Genomic DNA, 12,473 nt, shown 5'->3' on the forward strand with positions numbered 1-12,473 from the left:
CTCTCCGATTTTCTTCATATTTGACATACTCACTAATTGAGGCCTCCTAATCACGAATCTGAAGTTAAAATTTGTTGGTCACGTCTAGAAATTGCGAACCATTGACGCTAGCCTCACAAACCATTGGCGCTAGCCCCACGAACCATTGGCGTGTGGTTAGGTTAGTTTCGGTTAGGTTAGGTCGTGGTAGTATCAGGATCTAGAAATTGGAAATAATTGCGAACCATTGGCACGTGGTTAGGTTAGGCAAACATAGTTAAAATTTGGTGTGGTAGTATCAGGAATATATATATTTGGTTGTGAAACAAAAAATTTCTCGAAAATCGACAGTTTCCATTTCGAAAACTAACGCCTTATTTTCGCTTATTTTGCAATTTCTAGACGTTTCCGACTAATTTTAACTTCAGATTCGTGATTAGGCGGCCTCAATTAGTGAGTACGCCAAATGTGAAGAAAATCGGAGAGGGGTCCGGTCATCTCAAGTTGTTACCATGTAATAATTCTTGACGCTTTCCTGGCGGCGAATATTGAAGAGGTTTTCTCGGGCAATCAGCCAGGTGATTTCTGGAAAGGCTTCCGAGCTTTCGAGAGCTAACGTCACTCTCATCTTCAGGGAATGAAGTGCAGAGATAAGTCAGGGTGACATTATATGTATTTGGTCCGGTGTAGATGGCGGGTCAATCAGGTGATGTTTCTCGGATGTCCGCGCTCCCAGTCTACTATCGCTAACCAGGCTGGGTCCAGTTCGAGTCCCTGTTGAGGTTGTCCTTTTCCCCGTGTATGGCTATTGCTTCTTTGATGAGACGGTCCCAGTAATTTGATGATCTCGGTGGTTGTGAAATCAATTCTATGGCCCTCCTGGATTGAATGTTCGGTAAATTTCTCGTATCGGACAAACGGCTGAAATTTGCTAGTTCATTTAATTTTAATATTAGAAATTTACCTAAAAAGTATCAAATATTTACCTTGTTCACATCCTAAGGGAATGTGCGTGTGAATTGCGGTTCGACGCGTATCAGCTCCCTTTACAGAGTACATTGATCATGCTACACTCTTGCAAATTAAATGTATTCATGGTTATTCTTTTCACGGTCAAAGTCACGAAAACACAATAAAATCATAAAATAATATCCACAATGTTCCAAAGTTAATTTTGCCTGCACTCATAAGTTAAAAGAGTTAAAAATGCTGCCAACAAGATGCACTGTTGCCAGTCGTGAGTTACAAATGACACTATGGTTTTTGAAAGTAACTGTGGCGTCATTTACCTACATGCGGAGGAAGAAAATAAAGTAGTATTCCAATCTTGGTGGGACTATTGAACAGTAGGTTCTAGAGTTCGTAAATATCCAATATGTGACTTGAGTAACCATTCTGTTCTGAACGAAGGTACGGAATACAGTGGCGTCGCTACCGGAAGGACGAAGGGGTCGCTTGAATAAGCTCCATTATTTATAAGTACACTTTTATGCACATATAGGCTAATCAGAACTGAACCTACTGTTTAAAGTGAGATCTGAACAACTAAAACTAAATTTTGTACCATACCAAAATAAAACACCTCCCTGCACCACGGAACGCAGCCATGCACCATTCAATTTTACAAGCCCAGTCCCCTCCGAAAAGAAATCGTAGCCCAACACACATAATTCTGCCGTGCGATGCGCGACACAACTCAAGAAGCAGTGTTGCTAATGGAGCAAATAGAAAAATCACTGCAGTGAGCCGATGCACAGCTGTTACGCACAACAAGAAAATTAGAGAATTTAGGTCTATCTAACGTTGAATTTTAAACGTCATGCATTATACCAGGACTAGGATTAATATGTGCTAACAAGTGGCTTTGTATGTAGCTACGTACATGTGGACTAAAAATTCGCAAAATATGGACTAACACATACGTAAAATTATCAAAAATGCTGCAAAAAAAAATCTTCATAGTGATTCCTTATTTGAGTGATATCAAACAAAATAAACACTACTATTTTCCATTGCATTAATGCATTGGTGGCGTTCTAACTGTTCACTCCCAAAACCCGTCTACACTGGTACGGAACTGCAACGACAGATAATACACGATCGACACTACCACTGCTTTGAGAACTAATAACATGCGAACGTGTTAAACCGCGACAATTGGACCACAACAATCCTCCTCAAGCAGTATTATTGCCTCTCTGTGATCGACGATAGTCGGTTGCCTTTGTTGTACATTTACAAACGATGCCGGCTTCCACAACAATAACAAGTACATATACTGCCACTAGACGATAAGCTGCGCGTCTTTTTTTATTTATTATATGAACTTGTCACTCATCAAAGCATGGCAATTTTAACACAGAAAACAATATGCATCGCATGAAGCAGCAAAACTGACAGCCTCCTCTATGCAATTTCTACAAGAACACGTGCCGGAGCCAAGAGTTTAAATGCTCATGGAGCCACATAATTTATTTCTTTTGAACAATTCCAAAATTATGAAATATGAACAATTTGTGAATTTCCCGAGCTTGGCTATGCAAAGTTTTTGATTTCAACTCTGACGGAACTGGAGGCATTTTGGAATTTAACGTTCATTAACAAACACACTTTCACATACACACACGCAATTAACGCACACAACGTCAAACCGGTCAAATACTTAGTATGAAATAAAAATATGGTGCTTCGAATCCAACAAAACTCATCGTCACTTTAACTGCCTTCGTTCTTCCGTGACAGAAATAGTGCTTCATTATTACAGTTGGCAACACTAGTTACTAGCTAGCCAATGAACATGAACTGCATAAAAGAAGCAACCACTTCGTCATGCTATATTGCCACATTACCGTCCCTGCCGAACGGTGTGAACCGCAAGCTGGAGCGCTATTCAATTGTTTCCAATGATGTTTGCACGAGTGTGCCCAGGAATGGAATGACAATATGGCAACAATGGCGAAGGTTGAAGATCAGCGTAGAACACGTGATGTTAAGAGAGAGGGAGACGAAACGAAAATCGGTATGTGCGAAACGGCAAAGATATGTGTGATGCACTCTACGCCAGTGCCAGCACACCTCGTAATTCGAAAAAAATAAGTTTCTTTAATGACTATGTCATAATTAACACCATGAATTAAATGTAATGCATAAAATGCGTAAAAATTTATCGATCTGCTATCAGTTCGGTAAAGACCCATACAGACCATCGACAATTTTTGCAAGCGACGCCACAGCTACAGTCCGGCCAAGGGAAACGAAACTAGCTGGAAAGTACGATTCCAAACGCGAGAGGGGAAGTAGGTAGAACATTCACCAAACCACCCTGTGGCATTTTGCTTCTATGGGTTCGCTTGTTGTGTTTATTACTGCTTGCTGTGTTGTGTTTGTGATGTCTCTTACAATTCGTAACAAACCGTTTCGAAGTAGAACAAAGAAAACTATGACGCTTTGGTCCCTGTTGCACATTCTACATTCGATATATTACACAATGCCACAAACCATTCAGTTACTACATTTTCTTTATTATATTTATAATACTATGTATAAAAATACTATTATTAGTGAATACTATCCTGATTACTGCTGTGTACATTTGTGCTAATTATAAGACTTACTAAGGAGATCAATTTAATTGTATGATCCAAAATAAAGTTACTGGTTTACAAACAAGTTTATCTACTAATGTGACGTAAATAATACTTTCCTGATATATTCTGTTTCTTATATAGTAGTATATGGATGGTTATTTTTTTCATTCTGTACCCTTTCATAATTCATAAACATCTCTACGTATTTTGGCGACGATGTTACTACGTTTGAAACTTCATTGTTGTTTCCACAGCAGACCATTTTCACGGATCCCGCTTCCTGACCAGAGTGACGTCACCCCTATTTTGCCAATGAACACGTCCAGTTGGCGCATGCGCACTTCCGTCCATGGTCTCTGCTAAGGCAGCCAGACAGTATCTTTATTCATGTTTGTTTATACTTAGCACAAAACTTTTTTTATATATACCTTAGTAACTTTTCCCGCATACTGAACGTTCATGTAGAGCATGATTTCCTTGTTTAATGTTTCAATAATAGCCACATAGACAGAATGATAAATTCCCCTTATCCCCCATCAAATCCAACCTTGGTTATAATGATGCAATTATGTACAATCAAAATATTTTTTCTAAAGACTGGAGCCAGTTGTTTTTCTATGGCGGAGGACCACCTTAGCGTCACTACTGTTTTCCCGGTTTCCCTACAATAGCTACATTGGTATTTATATGTCCCGTTTCCCGCACTAGCGATCGCTCGACAGTTTCGGTGCTAATGAGAAACGAGGAAAAAGTCGTCTGCTGGGCAGCGAGGAGCAAATGGAAGTCAGAAGAGAGGCGCTTACGTAGACGCTGTTGCCACGTTGCGTATTTTAATTTGCTGCCTGGCTTTGGCTTTCCCCAGCACGGAGTTCAAGCGGTCTGTAGCAGCAACGCCGCGTGTTTTATGCTAGGAAAGCCAGCGATCAGCTAGCGCGGGAAGCGGGACAGGTTGTAACACACGCGATTATAGTTGGTATCTGCCACGCGGAAGACCCGGGTTTGATTCCTGGGGCGGGGAATCAAAGTTCGGAATTTTTCGAGCAATGTCCCTGCATTCAGGGGCCTTGGAAATCACCCAGCATCAAATAAATGGGTACCTGGGGGTAAAGTGAAAACTGCGATGTGAAAGTTTTGATTATATTATTCACAACTTTAAAAATGTCAATAATCAACATCGTTCACACACTATAAAAAAAGTTTAAAGTGATAGAAATACTCTAAGAATAAGAAACAGCCGTTGGTCTGCGCACTGACAAATAAAATAATAATAAATAAGCCAAACCGTTCAGAAAATATCATGCCATGCTCCAGAATTTGAAACTTTCTTTGGCATCGAAAGTAGCCTATTGTTTATCAAGCTTTTTCCATCCACTTTTGTTGTGTTTATTTTACGTCAATTTTCTACCTCGTGGTCTGATCGCGAAGATAATGATAAACAGATGAAATGGATGAACTGGGCAAACCCAATGATACATCCATATCTTGACCATGGTTCGAAGCTTGGAGTTCTGCCATCGCAGTGTTTGACGCACATGTAGGATAATCTGGACTGGATCTACAGTTTAAACTGGAATCCAAACCCCTGTGTGCCTCCACCTGGTATCGAACCCGGGACCCCTTGATTACAAGGCAGCGACGTAACCACTACGCCATCGAGAAGCCCCTATTTTGGGGAACTTATGCAATCAAGTTCCCCATAATAAAGTTACGAAACCAGGGAACCCTGTATACTCCCGCTTTGTTCACCTATTTCGTTATTGTTTCGGTCTGGAATGACCATTCTCGGTTTTATTTCGAAATATCAAGTGCAAGCAATACAATATAGTGTAATGCCGTACAAATGTTTACAACGTGTAGAGGTCACCAGGGTAAAGAACGTTTGTTAATAACGTCCCGAAAAGCTAAATTTTATCCTGAATGTATGTTACCTAGCTGTACACGTTCACAGTTGCCAGTAATGATTGGGATAATTTTGCAATTACGATAAACAAAATAATATTTAACATATATATAAGTGATCAGGAATATATCCGTAAAATGTGTGTAGCACAGTAAAATATTTTTGGCTTAGCTATAATTTTTCAATGAACAGAAATTATTATGGAAGTAAGACTATTTTAAAACTTGAATAGCAGAAATTGTCATTATTATAAACTATTAACTAATATAAACTAATTGAAATAAATCATTTTTTTCCAAATATATCATCATATATTATTATTATTATTACTGTGGTAAATTTTTCTACTCGATCCACCAGATGAATGAATATCCAGCACAACTTTTTGTTACTATATTCTTATATTTAATACAGTTAGTGTACTGGGATTCATACTTACATTCTATTTTGTTATTATTAACGTTTACATACTTCGTTCAAGAACAACATTTAAAAGTTATGAGAAAATTTCTCATGAAGTTAATGTCCTTTGACTTCTCACCTGAAACTCTAATTTTTCGAATCTTGAAAACTTTAACCTTTGGTTTAAATTGTAGAATATGCACAAACTGGTTCCTGAATTTTGCACTCAATTCTTTAACGATCAAACGCAGTTTTTACTTTGATTATTCTGTTCGAATACTAACTAACTGAACTTTTTACCTGTTCTTTACATTAACAATAAGAAGCTTTTTGCTCTTTTTGAGGTTAAATGCCCACCCCCTCGTATCTCGCGCAACATTAATGTTATGGCAAGTCTCCGACTCTTGTTTGAAAGCTCCCTCTGTGGTGAGACAAGGCAGCAGGTTTGGAGCTTGTGAGAAGAATCTGAAGCCATAGCCATTCAGGGTTAATTTCATGAGGTAAGAAGTCATTTTTGAGGTAATAATTTTCTGGACGTTGCTGTATTAACAGTGTGCAATAATATTCCCAAGAGAGAAAGAAACTGAATTATATTTGGTGTAAAGATCAAGAGTCAGGGAACATACCTGCAGAGTGAAACTGCCGCATGGTGCTCAGAGTTGCCAACCCAGTGATTCAATTTTCTGCTTGTAGCTGTGGGGTGATATGCCCACAGAAATTAATACAATATGCCCATGGGCATTATTATGATAAGAAAGGATCACAATGTGACTGGATCCAGTGTATTCGTTGTAGTATGTGGATGAATGAAATATGTATCAAATTCACGTCCATGTGTCCAAAGTGCAATGCAATTTCTCGCAAATGTAAACAGTATAAGAGGCTATGATAAATTCAAAATAAATGTTGTTAGAAAGACTATGCTTGTCTATACAAATGATGTTATGTTTACGAAACAAACGTTACTAATCTTCCAGTTAATGCTGTGTATTATATCCCTTTAAATATGCCATGTCAAGCATTAAAATAATTGTTTCTAGTATTGGGCACTTTACCCCTAATGGGTGGGCATTTTACCCTGAACACGGGGTGATTTGCCCAAATTGACGTTCATCTGTTTATTTTTCTATGGTTCTTTTGCTATAAGACGTACAGTAAAAAAACTGATAGGTAACAATAACAAAACATGTAGCTTTCATTTGACATCCTTATCATTGTGACACTCCTTCATTTCGCGAAGCTATAAACCGCCAAAAAAAAAGTTGGGCGTATTCCCCCGAGTGACTCTATATTATATATGTTATTTACAGAATACTTGTTCATTTATTTATTTTTCAAACATAAGTATTTTTGACGAAACAGGTTTTATATTAAAATGTGTACATTTTGCCGTCCCTTATTGTCCCGTTTTTCCTTGACGATAATATGAAACATGTCCCATTTTGTTGTTTTAAAAATCTGATCACCTTAGACATGGACGTTCTTTTGTGTCTACATAGTCATCATTCATCTACGTGATCGCCACTAGCCAAAAGTAACAGAAAAGTGACGTAAAACAACAAAAACTCGAACACAATTTCATTTTAACTTCCGCCCGAGCACTACGCAAGTCTCGCAGCATTTTAACGGCCTGATAGAATATTCCGCAGCGACGTACTTGACGTGTTTCCGAGCGCTGACGTTGAGCGGCGCTACGTTCGCTTCGGCCACGAACGTCATGGATTTCTTTTAACCTTCAGCGCTCTGACGTCACCGCCGAGGCTTCAAGGTTTGAAGGTGGCGAGAGAGCTTTTTCCGATGGAGAGCGACACCTATGCCACAATTTTTCAAAACTGGGCCACGCTGGACTCGCTATACTCCTTTAAATTATGTGACCCAAAATACAGAACTGTTAATTTGGTTTCATACGTAGCAGGGGAGAACGAATTGAAATGTGTGTTGCCTGCTTGTTTATATCTCAAAGTACGGAAGTTAGAAGAAAACATGGGCTGCAGTGGCGTACTCAAGGGGGTTTACCGGGTTTAACCCCCCTTGAGCTTTCGAAATATTATGGAAAATGCTGTAGAAAAAAAGTAAAAATGGCTAATTTATCATAGTCAAAGATCTGCGACAGTAATAATAATAATAATAATAATAGTCTATTACTAATAATAATAATTTGAATTATTATTCCCATGCAGCATGGAGAAAAACACACCATTCCAAACACAATCTAAGCGGCCGAAAAGTTCAATTTTACAATGTTTTTGCAAAAAGTCGCGCAGTGACTCTCGCGAGAATTGTGAAAATTCCTTGCTTCGTCGCAGTGTACCGACCTTATTGCAAACTTTCTTCCCGGTACTGATTTCACATCCCCTTGTGAACTCTCAAGTGATGCTGAGTCTACATTCACATCATTAAATAATGTTGAAGAAGTGCTTTGTGAATCACTTAGAAGTGATAAATGTGTTGGAATATCTATGAACTTACTTTTGAACGAAAACATAGACTCAGTGGAATTTAGCGACATGTATTCTCCTGCCTCATCATCATCCTGGGTGAGTTCCCGTAGGTAAAGGTAATGTAAATTTCCCCGTGCATATAGCACCGTGCCATGAAGGCACACGCAGTGGTGCGGTGAGCCCCGCAGATTTTCGATCTCGGCCATTTTGCAGGTGATGTGATCAGCACCATGCTCCGGCAGCGTTTATCCCTCAGGGTTGCTCTCAGGTACCCATTGATATGAGGCTGGGTGCGGAGACAAGGCTGAATAAATTCCAACCAATTCCGGGAATCGAACCCGGATCTCCCACGAGGTTGTCAGACTAGACCACCGCGGCTCCGTGAATGAGTTCCATATTTTGATTATTTCAACAAATTTAATATATTTGCTTGTTTTTATGGATTTTCTCACACTTGTCTCACCTATCACATACAAATAACCGTCGACTAGACAATTATTTCGTAACAAAGAAACAAAAGAAATGTAATTTTGTTCTATTGCTTTCATAAATATATTTATGTAGATCTCTACTACTTAATAATAATAGTTATATAAGTAGTAACAGCAGCTGTATTAGTAGTATTATTAGTAGTAATTTAATTAATTATGTTATTATTAATTAATTAAAGTATAATAAAACAATGGTAATGCGAATTTGTAGAAAGTTTTCGATATAACACCCCCTTGATGAAATCCTGCGTACGCTACTGATGGGCTGCATAAGAGTCAGTTTGATTTTTGTTACTTAGCGTCTCTCTTCTGACACTTTTGCTTATTCGCGACGATGAGGATGAGTGATTATAGGATGGCATCGATAAATGTACACTTACAAAGAACATCAATGCCCAGATCGGGATTCGAACCCTGGACCCCTGGCGTTGTAGCGTGTTGTGATAACCACTGCGCCACAGATGTCGGCATATAATTTTGAGATGTAATTTGCCACCTGCCGACTTTAAACGTTGTGCGTGTACACACACTCACACACACACACACACACACACTCTCTCTCTCTCTCTCTCTCTCTCTCACATGGAGGGGAGGGGGCAGGGACAGGCTACTCACGTGCCCCATGTATGATAGTGGCTGGATCTACGAATACAAAAATGCGTAATTTTAGCATATGGGGGTGATAAACTACTCTTGATTATGATTAAAGATGTGTTTATATTTGTTTTTGACAAATGCTAAAGACTAATAATAAAAGTGTGTACGAAAAAACTAATAAAATACTGGGAAACACAATTACAAATTAAGAATAATGATTAATTACCATGTTTACATTTTTGATTAATTGATTATCACTGATTTTTTGTTTCAAAAGCATCGATTGTTAAAATTGATTTTTTGGCTCTTGTCATTTTCACTTGAAAGTAAAACAAACTATTAAAGTGTTGTTAACTGACAGTACTACGTAACTAGGATTTCATAATTTCCAATTCAGAAAACGATCTCTCTGCATGAAACAAGCAGTGCATACATCAGGAATCCAATGAACTATGTTGTATCACAATGAGATCAGCAAGCTCCTTCACATCATTCACAGTCTATAGATTTGTGTTTGAAAGAACTTTAATATTTTTGAATGAAATAATGGTTTGTAATGTTTTTGCAATTTTCCAGGTTCGTTGCAAATCTCAACTTCTATAGAACTTGACAAAAAGAAGGTTGTATCACTTTCTACGTGTCTAAATTTGCTTTCATAATTTTGTAACGTTGTGAGTAAATCTATCATCGGGTAAAATATTGATACTTTGAACCAGTTCTCTCTGTTCGCCAGTCTTTGGTCCTGACAGAGTTCGTCAAAGTGCTTCTTTATCTTTCTGATTCTTTTGTTGCGGAATTCACTTAACACCACCCCCCCTCCACTTGGTAAATATTTTGCTCAGTTCAATAAGTGATTCAACTGATCCCTGAAGCTCAGTCATTTCTAAGAGAGTGTTCCCTAAATCATATCATCGTATGTGAACCAGAGGAACGTAATTCCTAAAATTGCGGATATCATTTTTGCTTAAATAAACTCCTCTGAACAGCTCGACATATCTGGCACAAAAAGCGAAGTAAAATATAGCAAATCAATCAATTTACTGACTTTTTTAAGAGTCAGACATATTCCTAAGAATACATTAGTTCCTCTTTCCTGTTAATTTGAAATTAGAGTTATGTCCCTCTGGTTCTCACACGACGATATGCAACCATAATATTAAGAGATTCTGCTTGTAATGACTTAGAAGATAAATTTATCTGCTCTAAGACTTTGCACTGAAGATTCAATAATAAAATTAAACTGTTGTTAATATTATATAAGAAAAACTTTCAAAATATCATAAAACTTCTCTTTAAGATCATACGCAACTTCTTATCTTCTTGCTGATAGTGTTGGATTACGCTTTTCTTTTTTAGAGTTGGGTTCGGCTTATTTCGCGTTCAAGATTTTAACTCTTGCCATCGCAGAATACTGTTACAAAAAAATTAAAAAATCTGACTGTTGAAAAAAACCTGTTACTTTCTACAGCATCTTTAAGAACCAAATTTAAATTAAGACTATCGCAATGTATGTAATAAGCTTGATGTGCAGGTTTTTTTGTTTTTTTACACACACCGATTTCCCGCCCGCATTGCAATCCTGGTTTTCAGCCGGTAAACCAACTTGTCAACCAAATCGCCGGAAAATCTGAAGTTGTCGGACTTTTGTTTTTCTTTTAATTGCATTCCTGTAATCGTGTTATATTTCCATTATATCTAATTAATATATGATAAATATACAGTATACAGTAAATAAGAATCGTTGCGGTAAACCAGATCAAATTTTCAGAATGCATCTGGCACCACTGAGGCAAGGAAACTTTACTTTCTTTTGGTAGACAATTCTTAACATTATGAGGGCATAGTGAGGGGGCAAGTGCCCTACGCCCCCCTGATCGCCGCCAATATGTCTTAATATTATTCCATTTCTATAAACAGCAATATAATTAATTACCATATTATTGTTGTTCATTTACATTACGTTATATTGTAAACGAATATAAAGGTGATTCGTTTGGCAGATTGATCAATCTTTCTCCATATTGGTGATTATATTATTTTATTTAAATAGACGAATGTAATTCATGGTGTTTGACAATTCTAACAATGACTTACTCACACAGATTACACAGATTACTGTCGTTATTTCTCTTAATTTTTACGCTAGCATATTTAATTGTTCGTTAACTGGGCTTACTTCACATGTTCAGTTGTTCGTTTATTCTGGCTGAATTAACATTTAACCGATAGAAAAAATCAGCGCCATCTGTGTAGTGTTTATTTATATGGTCTTACGTTGCCACGAAAATATTTTAGTACTTCTTTAAGCGGTACACGATATTCACACACCTGTTTCTTCTTCAGAGTTTGTATTTCAAACTGTACTGTTACTGTATTGGAAAATAATCAAGCTGTAAATTGTCCTTCTCAAGAAAACGAACAATTAAAGTGCTGTGTAATAGTTGTAATGGGTTTGTCTTGGGGGGTCCTCCCTTATCGCACAACACTAGAACAACCTTGCGTTTTAACGTCAGACGCGGAATGCTTACGTTGTTAGGTATGGTTCTATTAGCACAAATACACTCAAAATTTATTATTTGTGATAATAGAACTAAAACTAGCTAGCCTAACCTAACAACTTAGGCATTTAGCCTAACAATAAAGAGCATTCTACAGTGACGTCGGAACGCAACGTTGCTCTAGTGTTGTCCAAAAAGGAGAGACCCTTTGTCTTGAGGGTATCCCTTATCGCACAACATTTGAGCAACATTTCGTTCTGGCGTTAGTCGAGGAATGCTTACGTTGTTAGGTTAGGTTTGGTTCTATTAGCATAAATGCACTGAGAAATTAGCCTTCCTGGGCTTAAAGAGAACTTACAACCAAAACTCAATCTGAAACGAAACGTATAGACAACGTGCTGTGCAAAGGCAGTTGTCAAGATTGTGAATAATCTCCCAATACAGTTGGTTAAGCCATGAAGGCTCTCGTATGTTCCGCATACCACGACAACAAACAATACTCATTTCTGTACAGTATTTAGGTATGTATTCAATATGCCCTCCCTCCCACCATCCGCAGAAAATATTCTTCTCAATTA

General features: G+C 37.9%; 1 long non-coding RNA gene across 2 annotated transcripts in view; it reads right to left on the bottom strand.

Annotated features, from left to right (window-relative positions):
• LOC145997248 (uncharacterized) overlaps window positions 1-1,164 on the bottom strand; it is a 54,685-nt gene extending 53,521 nt beyond the window's left edge. For both annotated transcript variants that reach the window (XR_014442877.1, XR_014442878.1), the window contains exon 1: window positions 966-1,164. This is a non-coding gene — a long non-coding RNA (uncharacterized LOC145997248). The remainder of the gene's footprint in view (window positions 1-965) is intronic.
• Between the last annotated feature and the right edge of the window lie 11,309 nt (window positions 1,165-12,473).

This window comes from Lepisma saccharinum, chromosome 13 (genome assembly GCF_977018435.1).
Source record: "Lepisma saccharinum chromosome 13, izLepSacc3.1, whole genome shotgun sequence".
In the NCBI taxonomy this organism is placed as follows: Eukaryota; Metazoa; Arthropoda; class Insecta; order Zygentoma; family Lepismatidae; genus Lepisma; species Lepisma saccharinum.